This window comes from Macaca mulatta, chromosome 10, assembly GCF_049350105.2.
Source record: "Macaca mulatta isolate MMU2019108-1 chromosome 10, T2T-MMU8v2.0, whole genome shotgun sequence".
Classification (NCBI taxonomy): Eukaryota; Metazoa; Chordata; class Mammalia; order Primates; family Cercopithecidae; genus Macaca; species Macaca mulatta.
This window is the reverse complement of record NC_133415.1, coordinates 91,652,919-91,665,928: the sequence shown is the minus strand read 5'-3', so window position 1 is coordinate 91,665,928 and position 13,010 is coordinate 91,652,919. Positions and strand designations below refer to the sequence as shown.

Here is a 13,010-nt window from a genome sequence, read left to right as displayed (position 1 = left end):
ATCACACAGCATCACCCCTAGTGGGACAACCTGACATTGTTCACCCCCACTGTGATGCAATAAGATGTACTCAACGTCTTCTATGTCATATTCTTGCCAAAAATAATTAACCTGATTTTAATCATGAGGAGAATTTAGACAAATCTAGAATGTGGGGCATTCTACAAGCCTAGACTTTCTTTTTAAAAGTTAATATCATTTTTTATAGTGGCGGGGACTTATTCCAGATTGAAAGAGATTAAAAGGACACAATAAAAAGTGCATAATGTGGGCACCTTGATTGGCTCTTGGACTGAACAAGTAAATAGCTATAAAAGAAATGTTGTAAACCACAGGGAATTTAAATATTATCTGTACATTAGAGGACATTAGTGGGTTGACATTACTCTTCTTAAATATGACAGTGGTGTTGTGGTCGTGGTTATGGAGGAAAAGGTCCTTTTTTGTTTGTTTTTTGAGACAGGGTCTCACTCTGTCACCCAGACTGGAGGACAGTGGTGCTATCACAACTCCCTGCAGCCTCAACCTCTAGGACTCAAGCAATCCTCCCACCTCAGCCTCCTGAGCACCTGGTAGCTAATTTTTTTTTTTTTTTGAGACACAATCTCACCCTGTCGCCCAGGCTGGAGTGCAGTGGTGCGATCTCAGCTCACTACAACCTCTGCCTCCCGGATTCAAGCGATTCTCCTGCCTCAGCCTCTCGAGTAGCTGGGACTACAGGCGCGTGTCACCATACCCAGCTCATTTTTTGTATTTTTAGTAGAGACGGGGTTTCACTGTGATAGCCAGAATGGTCTTGATCTCCTGACCTTGTGATCCATCCGCCTTGACCTCCCAGAGTGCTGGGATTACAAGCATGAGCCACCGTGCCCAGCCCACAACTGGCTAATTTTAAAAAATTTTTTGTACAGACAGGGTCTCCCTATGTTGCCCAGGCTGGTCTTGAACTCCTAGGCTCCAGCGATCCTCCTGCATCGGTCTCCCCAAGTGCTGCGATGATAGGTGTAAGCCACCACACCTGGCCTAGGTGCCTACTTTTAGGAGACGCATGGTAAGGAGAAGGTGAGGGAGGGAGAGAGAGAAGCCAAAATGAGCCAAAACGTTAACAACTGGAGAGTCTAGGTGAAGGGGGTTCAAGTGTTCCTTGTACTTTTCTTTCCAATTTTCTGGACTTGATATTTTTCAAAATAAGGAAAATTGGGAGGGAATGCAGGTTCTTGGGCCCTTCCCCTTGGAGATTGTGATTCAGCAGACCTGGATGACGCCTGAGATCTGTATTTTTTAAAGAGTGCTCAGATGATTTTTACCTGGGGCAAGGTGCCACTATCTCCAACACTGTGCCCAGAAGTACCCCCGCCCCCCACCCAGCAACCTGTGCCGCTAACTGCCTTTGGTCTTCATGTGCCTACTGGGGTATTGCCAGCCCTGCAGCACATCCTGTCCCTCCACCTGGCCTGCTGTTCCCTCCCTCTGCTTAGCCCCCAACCTCTTTCAGGTCTCAGCTCAACCATCACTTTCTCAGGGAAGGTTTCCTAGAGCCCACTCAGCCAACCCCCCTGGTAGTAGCTCTCATAACCCCAGGGACCACGGTTGTCATTTTGCACATCGTTGTGGCATTGAATATTAATTCTACTTCTCCCATTAGACAGTGTTATGCACTGAATTGGGTCCCGCCACTCCCAAATTCCTATGTTGAAGTCCTAACCCCCGGTATCTCAGCATGAGACTGCATACAGAGCAGGGTCTTTCAACAGGTGACTAAGGAGCTGGGTGTGGTGGCTCACACCTGTATTCCCAGCACTTTGGGAGGCTGAGGCAGGAGGATCACTTGAGGTCAGGAGTCCAAGATCAACCTGGCCAACACGGCGAAACCCCATCTCTACTAAAAAATGCAAAAATTAGCCGGGCATGGTGGCAGGTTCCAGTAATCCCAGCTATTTGGGAGCCTGAGGCAGGAGAATCACTTGAACCCGGGAGGTGGAGTTTGCAGTGAGCTGAGATCGTACCACCATACTTCAGCCTGGGAGACAGAGCGAGTTTCCGTCTCAAAAAAAAAAAAAAAAAAAAGAATAAAAGGTGACTAAGGTCAAATGAGTTCATATGGGTAGACCCTAATCCAGTAGGATGAGTGTCTTTATTAGAGGAGATTTGGAGGCAGATAAAAGATACTGTGAAAACACAGGAGGAGGACAGCACCTACAAGCCAAGGAGAGAGAAAAAGAAGCCAGCCCTGCTGACACCTTGACCTCAGACTCCTAACCCCCAGAATTGTGAGGAAATTGTTGTCTGATCCTCCAAGTCTGCAGTATTTTGTTATGACAGCCCAGAACATTGATCCAGTGAGTGTCACCCTGCGATCTGATCAGACACCAGGCCTTTTTGCTTAACCCGGATTCTTAGTGCCTAACATAACCTGGCACATAGGAAGACCAAGGACATTTTTATTTATTTTATTTTACTTTTTAGAGATAGAGTCTCACTCTGTCATCTGGGCTGGAGTGCAGTGGTGCCATCATAGTTCACTGTAGCCTTGAACTCCTGGGCTCCAGTGACCTTCCTGACTCAGCCTCCCAAGTAGCTGGGACTACAGGTGCCATCACCACACCCGACAATTTTTTTTTTTTTTTTTTAGGCAGAGTCTTGCTCTGTCGCCCAGGCTGGGATGCAACGGCATGTTCTCAGCTCACTGCAATCTCCACCTCCCAGGTTCAAGCAATTCTCATGCCTCAGCCTCCCAAGTAGCTGGGACTATAGGCACGCACCACCATGCCTGGTCAATTTTTGTATTTTTTGTAAAGACGGGGTTTTGTCATGTTGGCCAAGGTGGTCTCGAACTCCTGGCCTCAAGTGATCTTTCAGCCTCGGCCTCCCAAAGTGCTGGGATTACAGGCATGAGCCACCACGCCCAGCCACCTGGCTAATTAAAACAAATTTTTTTTTGTAGAGATAGGGTCTCACTATATTGCCCAGGCTGACTTCTAACTCAGCCTCAAGCCCTCCTGCTTGGGCCTCCCAAAGGGCTGGGATTACAGGTACGTGCCACTGTGCCTGGCAGAAAGGATTTGTTGTAGGGATGAAGTGACCCTGCTTTAGGAGGCTGGTGGAAGTGTTTGGAGGGTAGAGAAATATACTCCTGGCATACTTCAGGGCTTTAATAAACAGAGAATGCAGCAAGATGATATTTTGGAAATTACAAATGGGGTTAGGTTTCCTTCCCTTGCACATCTGTTTTGTTGCGCTGCTACTGCGGTTGCCCTCAGCTCTCACCCATCTAGCGATTGTCACTCTTTGCCTCTGGGGAAGGACAGATGCCAGCAACAGCAAATAAAATTGTTCCTCAGGCCTGAGTGGCAAAATTGAGCCTGGAACACTCACAGTCCAGGGGGCAGCCTGAAAGCTGAAGCGCTTTTCATGTGTTACTGCCTGGAATAAGAGAGGGAAGGTCTTTTGAAATTCTAGAAATCTAGGTTTTGGAATTCTGGAAATCTAGGCATGGAATATACCATCATCCCTCCGTATCTGCAGAGGACTCTGGTTCCCAAAACCAGTGTGTAAAATTTCGGGAGTCCTGCAGGATTCTGGCGAATATGGTATTTTCCACCCGCATTGGGTTGCAGATGCAGAACCCATTCATATGGGCGGCCTACTGTATTTATTGGGGAAAAAAAAAACTCAAAACTATGTTTAAGTGAACCTGCGCAGCTCAAACCTGTGTTGCCTAAGGGACAACCGTATACAGGCAAAGCCTGAAGTAGAAAGGCAAAATGTGTATCCCCATACAACAGATGGGTTGAAGAGATGCTCCATTTCTGAATTATCAGGGAAATGTAAATAAAACAGCCAGGAGATAAAGGTCACATCCATCAGAAAGGCAAAATAAATATAAATTAAAACGTCTCTCAATACTGCGGTGGGCTAAGACTGTGTAAGTGGAACCCCATGGGGTGGGAGGAACCAAACCCTGGTGCAATCATTTTGGAGGGGAATTTGGCATTCCTTGGGAAAGTTGGGTACTCACGTCCAGTAACACAGCAGCTCCACATTTAGGAATATCTGGCTAGGAGAAAACCCCCCATCTGTGTAGAAGACTTGTCTAAAGATATTCATTAGACCTTTATCTGCAAAAGGCTAACAACATCCTAAATGCCTACCAGTGGGGGAATGGATGAATGGATTCAGGAAGGCTTTAATACCACAGAATTCTAAACAATAGAGAAAACGAACAGAAATAAAGCCGCCTGTATCAACATAAAATTGAAAAACAAAATGAGTTGGGAAAAAACGCAAGCTGCAAATGAAGACTTACAGTGTGATACTTTTATTTTTATTTATTTATTTATTTACTTTTGAGATGGAGTTTCACTCTTGTTGCCCAGGCTGGAGTGCAAGGGCACGATATCGGCTCACTGCAACCTTCGTCTCCCAGGTTCAAGAGATTCTCCTGCCTCAGCCTCCTGAGTAGCTGGGATTACAGGCACCTGCCACCGTGCCCAGCTAATTTTTTTTTTTTTTGTATTTTTAGTAAATACGGGGTTTCACCATGTTGCCCAGGCTAGTCTCGAACTCCTGACCTCAGGTGATCCACCCGTCTCGGCCTCCCAAAGTGTTGGGATTACAGGCGTGAGCCATTGGGCCCGGCCAATACTTTTATATTTTAAAACCACAATAGCATCCATTTGTGATACCCAGATATGCACTAGAGGCATAATAAATGATAGGCTGGCTGTCTTCACCAGCTCTACAGCCCTAAGACTGTGTAAGTGGAACCCCATGGGGTGGGAAGAACCAAACACTGGCGCAGCCATTTTGAAGAGAAATTTGGAGGCCTGAGTAGCATCCTTCATCTTGCTCTGCACTACTGTGGATGGCACCATAGGAATTCCCTTGTCTTCTGGCTTCTTGTAGGAGATAAGAGGGCAGAAGTGAGGCCATGTGAGTTGGCTGTGTCCCTCTACTGAAGGCCGCAGCTTCTACTGCTGACCCTCTTCAGGCTTTGGTAGGTCCTTACACCACTTGCCTCAGTTTCCCCATTCATAAAATGGGTATGATAAAAGTAACTGTCTCCTAGGTGCATTATGTGGACTAGATAAGTGTAGGCACTTGGCGCACTGCCTGGTGGGTTATAAATAACTCAGCAAAAGTTAGCTTTTATTGTTATTAATCACACCCTTTCTCCATAACAACAAGGAACTCCTTCCCCACCCCCACCCCTCCCTTTTTTCTTTGAGACAGAATTTTGCTCTTGTTGCCCAGGCCGGAGTGCAATGGCACAAACTCGGCTCACTGCAATCTCCTCCTCCCAGGTTCAAGCGATTCTCCTGCCTCAGCCTCCTGAGTAGCTGGGATTAAAGGCATGCACCACCATGGCTGGCTAATTTTGGTATTTTTAGTAGAGACGTGGTTTCTCCATGTTGGTCAGGCTGGTCTCGAACTCCCGACCTCAGGTGATCCACCCACCTCGGCCTCCCAAAGTGCTGGAATTACAGGCGTGAGCCACCGCACCCGGCTCCTTCCTCACTTTTTAGACATGAAAATCTCATGGCTTCCCTTAATATTACTTGACATTCCAAAATACAGGTCTGAAAGCAATTCTGTTTCATAAAACATGGGACCACATGTGCTTTGTAATTTGAGAATTTTTTGAATTTTATAAATGCAATGTGGTGGGTGCATAGAGTCTATATCAGTGGTTCTCACACGTGAGCATGAGTCAGAATCTCCAAGAGGGCTTGTTAAAGCACAGAGGGCTGGACCACACTCATTCTGTAGGTCTGAAGTGGGGCCTGAGAATTTTCATTTCCATTTACCAGCTGATACTGATGCAGCTGGTCTCAGAACCACACTTTGAGAACTACTGCTATTTTACTACATCCTTAGAGGGGTCTAGAGCAGCAGCCCCAAATCAAACATTATTATTTCTACTGTGGGCTCAGCGTGGTGGCTCACACCTGTAATTCCAGCACTTTGGGAGGCCAAGGCGGGCAGATCACCTGAGGTCAGGAGTTCCAGACCAGCCTGGCCAACATGGTGAAACCCAGTCTCTACTAAAAATACAAAAATTAGCTGGGCATGGTGGCGGGTGCCTGTAGTTCCAGCTACTGGGGAGGCTGAGGCAGGAGAATCACTTGAACCCGAGAGGTGGAGGTTGCAGTGAACCAAGATTGTGCCACTGCACTCTAGCCTGAGCGACAGAGCGAGACTCTGTCAAAAAAAAAAAAAAAAAAAAAGAAATAAAATTCTACCGTGAAATGTTAATGAAAGACTATAAATAGCCTTAAGCCAGTCTGGATTAGATTTAGCTACTGAGTAAGCTTTTATAAACTGATGCAAACACTTTCAGTTTGCAGAGAATTTTGGATTTTGGAAGAGTGTAAGGGATTGTAGACTTATAAATGAAATTTCATGACCAAAGATGAAAAAAAAACAGTAATGTTAAAACATACGTTTTAAAACTATACTTGATCCGCCACCATCAGGGATTGTGAATGTGGAACGAACGAATGAATGTAAATAAACTCGTAAGGAAGAAGAAAGGGAGAAACAGTGGGTCTTGCATAGCTTCTATTGGCCACCTGGTGGCAGTATCAGCTCTCTGTCAAAGTTGGGGAGTGCTAGGGAGAGAGGCGATCTATGCTGTTATGTCAAAGACAGAACCAGGCTGTGGGTAGCTGCTGTATCTATAAGAGCCCTTGGGAGTTGCTATTGCTTTGTATCCAACTCCTCCAAAACTTAGAGGGGTAAAACAACCATTTAATTATGCTCATGAATTCTGTGGGTCTGAAATTTGGAAAAGGTGAAGCAGGGATAGCTTGTCTGTTCCACATGTCCAGGGACCCAGGTGGATATACTTGTTGGCTGGGGGTGACTCACGAGCTGGGGATGGGGGCGTGGGGGGGAGGTGACTCAATAGCTGGGAGCTGGAATCATCCAGAGGTATCTTCATTCTCCTGTCTGGGTATTGATGATGGCTGTCAGCTGCAATCCCTACCAAGGAGTTTCTCTGTGTAGGCTAGCTTAGGCTTCCTCACAGCATGGGCTAGCCTGGGCTGCCTCACAGCATGGCGGCTGGGCCAGCTTGGGCTTCCTAGTATGGTTGCTAGGCTAGCTCAGGAACAACATGGCAGCTGGGCTAGCTCAGGCACAGCATGGCTGTTGGGCTAGCTTGGGCTTCCTCATAGCATGGCGGCTGGGCTCAAGTGTGAGTTTCAAGGAGAGGAGAAACAGGACACCCTTTGATGGGAGGGATGTCAAAGTCAATGTATTCATTTGCTAAGGCTGCCATAGCAAAGTATCACAGTCAGGGTGACTTAAGCAACAGAAATTTATTCCTCAGAGTTGTAGAGGCAAGAAATACAAGATCAGGTGCGGGCAGAGTTGGTTTCTCCTAAGGACCCCCTCCCAGGCTTGCAGATGGCTATTTTCTCATTGTCCTCACACGGTTCTTCCTCTTCGTGGCACATCCCTGGTGCACCGTTCTCTCTGCCTGGGATGCCCTCCCCTGCCCTCCTCTAACTGGTCACTCCTAGTCACCTATCCAGAGCTCTCTGCTCATCCAGAACAGCCATGACCCTGCCTCCTATCACCATTCTCATGGACCATGATGTTTACCACCACTCTTGTCACACTGATCACTAGCACTGCCATTTATAGACTGCTGCTTTATGTCGGACTAAGCTCTTCTGAGCTCCTTTAATTCTCACAGCAACCCTGTGGGGTCCATTTCACGGATGAAGAAACTGACAGTCAGAGTAGGGGAGTTACCAGCCCAGGACCACAGAACAAGGAAATGGCAGAGTGAAGACTCGAACCCAGGTCTGCCTGGCTTGAGAGTCTGTGTTTATCACCTCTAGCCACTGGGCCTCTGAAAGCCCTGGCATTGGTTAGGCCTCCTACTCTGTGCTATGCTAGCCCCCGGTTTAATCCTATCAAAGCACTAATCCCCTCATTAACGCAGGTGGCACCAGCTCTAGTCCCACCTGCCAGGCTTACTTGCTTATGCTTGGGCTGTCCCAGGGAAGGTCTCACCTGAGCTTAGAAATAGGCTGAGGGCCAAGCATGCATTGTATATTACATGGCAACGTCATGACAGTAATAAGTCCAGTGGACCACACCTCCTGGCATCCACGCCTATGCATAGCCCTCTCTCACCCTGACTTGGGGCTTGTCCATGTGACTTGCACTGGCCAGTGGGACATCAGCAAACATGATGCAGGCAGGAGCTTGGAACGCAGGTATACATAGAGCCTGGTTCTCTAGGAACACTGTCACCTTGTGAATAAAGTCAGAGTAGACTCCTTAAGGATGAGAGGCTATGTGCACAGAATGACTCAGCCACTCACCCTGTTCCAGGAATCCCAACTGATGCCCCAGACATATGAGTGAGGCCACCTTGGACCACCTACCCCAGTCAAGTTCCGTATGACTATAGACATGTGAGTGACTCTTGCATGACCAGCAGGAGAACTGCCCAGGTGAGCTCAGCACGAATTGCTGAGCTACAGAATCCTGAGCAAATGCAATGGTTATTGCTTTAAGCAGCTAAGTTTTGGGGTGGGTGTTACGCAGCAAGAGATAACCGATCCTCTGCTGTGTGTCCCCTTCTGCCCCAGCACCCTTCTTAGGCTTCTAGAAGGGCCCCTCTGCTGCTGCTGGCATCCACCGCTCGAGCACTCCTGCAGTTCCCAAAGTGGTCAGAATTTGAGGCACCAAGCCCCTCTCACCAGTTCTGGTGTCCCCTTGGGTCTGCTACAGCCATGCTCACTTGTAGCTTGTGCCTTAGAGAACTCTGCTCTGAAACACCGTCAGGTGAGGCTGGATCCAGGGTCTCACATAGTGTCCTTGGGGCTCTGTGTTACTCAGCTCTTGGCTCTGCTTGATTCCGCTGGGATTCACTGTGCAGACAGGGTTTCCCCACACAGTAGCTGTGGTCCACTCCCAGGTGTTAACTCAGTTAGCAGCTGGAGGGCTCGGGCAGCTTCCATTCCCTTGCTTGGCTTTGGGCCTGTAGTGGAGGCTTTCCAGGTGTCCGCCTCAGTGAAAAAAAGCCCTGAAGCAGAACCTCAACAGAGTTCATGGTGGCAGCTTTGCCATTTCTGACCTCCAGCCTGGGGACAGACAGGAAATGATTTTGCAGTCAAGACCAGTGTAATAGTAATAGTACTGTAATAATCATTTTACTTTCCTGCTGTGATCCTCTACTTAATACAAGGATATTATACATTTTACCTTTATTTGGTATATTTTGTTTATCCTCATATTCCTTTTATTTTTTACATGATAGCACATCATATATATATATATACACATACACACACATATGTGAGGTAAGATCACGCCACTGCAGTCCAGCCTGGGCAACAGAGCAAGACTCTAAAAAATATATATATATATACACACACACACACATATACATACATACATACATACATACATATATATATTTTTTTATTTTATTTTTATTTTTTTTAGACAGAGTCTTGCTGTGTTGCCCAGGCTGGAGTGCAGTGGCGCGATCTTACCTCACTGCAATCTCCACCTCTTGGGTTCAAGCGATTATCGTGCCTCAGCCTCCCGAGTAGCTGAGATTACAGGCGTGTGCCACCATGCCTGGCTAATTTTTTGTTTTTAGTACAGACAGGGTTTTGCCATGTTGGCCAGGCTGGTCTCAAACTCCTGGCCTCCAGTGATCCACCTGCCTCAGCCTCCCAAAGTGCTGAGATTACAGGTGTGAGCCACCACACTCGACCAATAGCACACTGTTCTTTAATTTCTTGTTTATTTTTATATTAGCATGACCTTTATTATCTTATTATTTTATATTTTTAAAATCCTTTGGTCCATCAACTTCATTTATAGTAACATCATTTCCAAATACATATTTTTGCAGGGATACTCCTTGCAGTGCTATTTGTAATAGGATACATTTGGAAACAGATTCAAATGCCTTTCAAAGATAGAATGATTAAATAAACCATGGAATGAAACATAATAGAATACTATTCAAATGTTTAAATGAATGAGTTACTTCACAAGGAATATGCAGGAACTACATGACTAAAACTTGCAAAGGCTATTGTGTGCCACGAGACTTGAATAAAGGAAAAAGTCATATCCACTTTTGGCTAGAAGAGTCAATAAAGAAAAGATACCATCTTTCTATCTTTTCATCTATAATTTTAATGGAATGCAAACAAACATACCAACAGGATTATTTTGGAACTTGACATACTGATTCCAAAGATCATGCAGGGGAATCAAGAAAAGTTCTGAAAAAAAAGAGAAACATGGGAGACAAACTCTGCCAGATCTTAAAGTATATTATAAAGTGACAATAATAAACAGTTCATTGCAAATTCAGAAATAGAAAGATGAATGAAGCAGATGAGCAAGTCTGGAAGTAGACCACAATATTTAAGGTCATTTAATAAATAATAAAAGTGGCATTTACATTAGTGGAGAAAGGATGGATTACTCACTAAATATTGTTGGTGCAACTGGCTAGTCATCTGAAAAGAAATTCAGCTGGAGATTTACTGCAAACCTATGCCAGGATAAATTCCATCTCGATAAATAAATTATGGTACATGCATGCAATAAAATACTACACAGCAATGAAAATGAACCACAGCTACACACAACATGAATGGATCTTAAAAACAATGTTGGCCGGGCACAGTAACTTACACCTCTAATCCCAGCACTTTGGGAGGCCGAGGCGGGTGGATCACCTGAGGTCAGGAGTTTGAGACCAGCCTGGCCAACATGGAGAAACCCTATCTGCACAAAAAAACACAAAAATTAGCCACACGTGGTGGCATGCACATGTAGTCCCAGCTAGTCGGGAGACTGAGACAGGAGAATCGCTTGAACCCGACAGGCGGAGCTTGCAGAGATCGCATCACCTGCACTCCAGTCTGGGCAACAGGGTAAGACTCTGTCTCAAAACAAAACAAAACAAACAAACAAAAACACAATGTTTAGGGGCGAGGTTCAGTGGCTCATGCCTATAATCCCAGAGCTTTGGGAGGCCAAGACAGGAGGGTTGCTTGAGTCCAAGAGTTCGAGACCAACCTGGGTAACAAAAGGAGGCCCCTGTCTCTACAAAAAATGAAATAATTAGCTGGGCATGATGGCACATGCCTGCAGCCCTGGCTACTCAGGAGGCTAAGGTAGGAGGATCATTTGAGTCCAGGAGTTTGAGGCTGCAGTGAGCCATGATTGTGCCACTGCACTCCAGCCTGGGTGACAGAGTTAGACTCTGTCTCAAAACAAAACAACAGAATAATGTTTAGGGATGCATGATGAGGTAGTAACATGATAAGGAACATGAAATAGAATAACGTTGACATCAGTACAATGGTCTCTTCTAAGGAGGAAGGAGCAGATTTTGATGAGAAAAGAGGGATCACACTGGAGGCTTCTAGGGTGGCAGCAGTATTCTATTTCTTGACCATAGCGGGTGGCGGTCATACAGGTGTTCATTTAGCCACAGTTGTTTGGGTGTACATTTATGACATTTGTGTTTTATATCATTATATGTGTGTATGTATTACCAAAAAAGATTTTTTTTTTTGAGATGGAATCTCGCTCTGTTGCCTAGGCTGGAGTGCAGTGGCACAGTCTTGGCTCACTGCAACCTCCACCTCCCAGGTTCAAGCAATTCTTCTGCCTCAGCCTCCCAAATAACTGGGACTACAGGCCCGTGCCAGCACACCTGGCTAATTTTTGTATTTTTAATAGAGATGAGGTTTCACCGTATTGACCAGGCTGGTCTCGAACTCCTCACCTCAAGGGATCCGCCTGCCGTGGCCTCCCAAAGTGCTGGGATTACAGGCGTGAGCCACCATGCCCAGCCCAAAAAGGATTTTTAAAAAACCACATATATGAAAAGAAAACGTAGGATGTTTTTTCATTATCTCAAAATGAGTGAGGCCTTTTAAACTATGACATAAAACCCAAAAGCAATTTTAAAAGATTGCTTCGAGTTCACAAAAAGAATCTGAGTGGAAAAACACCCCAACAAAGTTAAAAGACAAATGACATCATGGGAAAATGTTTGCAATTCTTATCAGTCTCTTAAGAGAAAAGAGCCAAGGAAGCCGGGCTCAGTGGCTCACGTCTGAAATCCCAGCTCTTTGGGAGGCTGAGGCAGGTGGATCACTTGAGCTCAAGAGTTAGAGACCAGCCTGGCCAACATGGTGAAGCCCCATCTCTACTTAAAAAAAAATACAAAAATTAGCTGGGCATGGTAGTGGGCACCTGTAATCCCAGCTACTCAGAAGGCTGAGACAGGAGAATCACTTGAACCTAGGAGGTGAAGGTTGCAGTGAGCCAAGATTGTGCCACTGCACTCACTGCACTCCAGCCTGGGTCTCCAAACAAAAAGAACCAAAGGTTGGGGATAGATTTTCAGAATCTCATGAATGCATTATCCATGAAAAATAATATTAAGATAAGGGAATAAAGCAGAAGCTTGGTTTGTATTGGCATGGAGTGATCTTCAAGATATATTGTTAAACCGCAGTATGCTACCATCGGGGTAAAATTTATATGTCATGGATATGCTGAGTGCATGTCCATGGTGCTGTTTATCATGTTTGTGATATAATTTATGCAGATATATATAATTTATACAGACATACATTATAAAGAAACAAGAAAGGAGCATCCCCACTTGTAATCCCAGCTACTCAGGAGGCTGAGGTGAGAGGATCGCTTGAGCCCAAGAGTTTGAGACCAGCCTGTGCAACAATAGTGAAATCCTTCACTGTTTTTTTTTTTAAAGCAGCAGCTCACTATGTACTGCTATGCACTGAGTGATATCCAAGAAATATTGCTATATGATAAACAAAACAAGGCTAGACAAGAGTGTTGTTACTTTTTATCTTATTTTTTGAGACAGTCTCACTGTAGCCCAGGCCGAAGTGCAGTGGCACAATCACCGCTCACTGCAGCCTGGATCTCCTAGGCTCAAGTGATCCTCCCACCTCAGCATCCCGAGTAGCTGGGGT

General features: G+C 45.7%; 1 long non-coding RNA gene across 1 annotated transcript; it reads right to left on the bottom strand.

Annotated features, from left to right (window-relative positions):
- Nucleotides 1-7,303: 7,303 nt before the first annotated feature.
- LOC114670477 (uncharacterized) lies at nt 7,304-10,286 on the bottom strand. The gene is made up of 2 exons (XR_003720123.2): nt 10,200-10,286; nt 7,304-9,104 (listed from the first exon to the last, which is right to left on the bottom strand). It is a non-coding gene; the product is annotated as an uncharacterized LOC114670477 (long non-coding RNA).
- Nucleotides 10,287-13,010: the final 2,724 nt, after the last annotated feature.